Source organism: Lucilia cuprina, chromosome 3, assembly GCF_022045245.1.
Source record: "Lucilia cuprina isolate Lc7/37 chromosome 3, ASM2204524v1, whole genome shotgun sequence".
NCBI classification, from domain to species: Eukaryota; Metazoa; Arthropoda; class Insecta; order Diptera; family Calliphoridae; genus Lucilia; species Lucilia cuprina.
In genome coordinates, this window is record NC_060951.1 from 25,591,914 (window position 1) to 25,593,967 (window position 2,054).

General features: G+C 27.0%; 1 protein-coding gene across 2 annotated transcripts in view; it reads left to right on the plus strand.

The window, feature by feature from the left end:
- LOC111679255 (netrin-A) overlaps positions 1 to 2,054 on the plus strand; it is a 140,885-nt gene that overhangs the window by 136,939 nt on the left and 1,892 nt on the right. The window lies entirely within an intron of this gene.

Consider the following 2,054-nt stretch of genomic DNA (forward strand, 5'->3'; position numbering starts at 1 on the left):
CTAGTCTATAGTCTAGTCTATAGTCTAGTCTATAGTCTAGTCTATAGTCTAGTCTATAGTCTAGTCTATAGTCTAGTCTATAGTCTAGTTTATAGTCTATAGTCTAGTATGTAGTCTAGTCTATAATCCAGTCTGTAGTCTTGCCTATATTTTAGTCAATATTCTACTATGTAGTTTAATCTATAGTCTCGTCCATAGTCTAGTCTCCAGCTTAGTCTAGTTTATACTATACTTTAGTTTATACTCCAAACCATAGTATTACAGTGCTGACTATAATTTAGTCAATAGTCCCCATTTGTCTTGTGCATAGTCGTGACTATAGTCTTGTCTATAGTACTTATGTTTTATAGGCCTGATTATAACATAATCTTGTCTATAGTTTTGTCTAATCATACATATATTCTATTGTCTAATTCCAATAATATCTAATATATATGTATATTACTATTATCATGCATGACAGACCTTCAGACTAATAGTCTGTATTCGTCATTATAGTCAATACATTCTTAAAATTTTCATCTCTTTTTTTATTCGTATTCAATAGCAAACAAATTCTTTATCGTACAATATTTAATGTTTACATAAATCAACCCATTGATGTTCACAAAAATAAAAGAAGAAGTCATGTAAAATATTTTGCCTGGCTAATTGAAGAGTTTAAAAATATAAAATATACTCTTAGACTACAATCTGGCCATAAATGAATAATGAATTTTGCATCTGCAGACATGCATTCTCTGTAAAATCAACAAACAGCAGAAAAGAAGAATAAAACAACAAAAATTAAGACGATTTAATTTTAAACGCATTACAATTCAATTACCAATGCCAATTAGTAAGGCATTCATGTTGAATGCCAAAGTAAGAATAGTTTACAGAAATAACTAAAAAAAAGCAAAAAAAAAAGGGAACAAACATTTCATTCTGCAAGAGCATCATGAATGATTTAAGAATGAAACACATTTCTTTTACACATTGCATGTACATTCATATGTATGTATGTATTTCAAAAATTTAATGTTGATACAAACGTATGCTAATTGGAAGTATGAAAGCGATTGAGAAGAGAACTACTTCAATTTGAAAACAAACTGAAAGTGAAAATTTCAATTTCAGAAAAGAGTTTAATACTAATTATTCACTCTCTCTTTGTCTTGACACATAAAATATCATTATTCAAAAAAAGATTTTTGAAGTCAAACACTCAAAAGTAATGACAAAGACCCAATGACTCATTTGACATTTGTAAATTCTATGTGTCATTCAATACATTTTGTGCACTTGTACAAATCTTTTGCTGTCATCAACAATTGACTACTATAGGGTACTTAGAAATAGAATTTCTTTTCTTAAAACTATTTAAATACTTTAATTAGAACAAACGGAAACGGGATGACATATCAAATTGTCAATCAAAACCAATAACCTAGAAATGTTTTATAAAATAAAGAAGATTTATGATGCAAACTAAACACCACGGCAACCGCATTAAAAACAATTAAAATTTTAGAAAAACACAATAATTTATTTTAAAAATTATATTTGTTTACTATTTCAAGCAGCTCTTCGCGATTACTTAATGAAGTATGTATCTAATTTCTAAAGTACCAAGTACTTTTTTTCAACACACTTTAAAGTACTTACAAATATTGTGTTAAATTATAGTGTTAATTTATAAATTATACTCATTACATGGAGTTTTTAATATATATTTTTTAAAATTTCTATAAAAAAAAAAATTCTATGATCTAATCATATGTTTAAATGTATTAATACCATCCAAGGTGGTAGTATGATGAATCGAAATTACTTTTACGTAGCTTTTAGAAAAAATAAACTAAATTTGTTTTTATAGAAAAAACAAAATTGTTTATACACTTGAAATTAGTGCGTAGCAAGATTGATTAAAAGGGTGTAGTAATATAAAGTGTAAAGTATGAAGATCTATAGTCTATAGTCTAGTCTATAGTCTAGTCTATAGTCTAGTCTATAGTCTAGTCTATAGTCTAGTCTATAGTCTAGTCTATAGTCTTGTCTATAGTCTTGTCTAT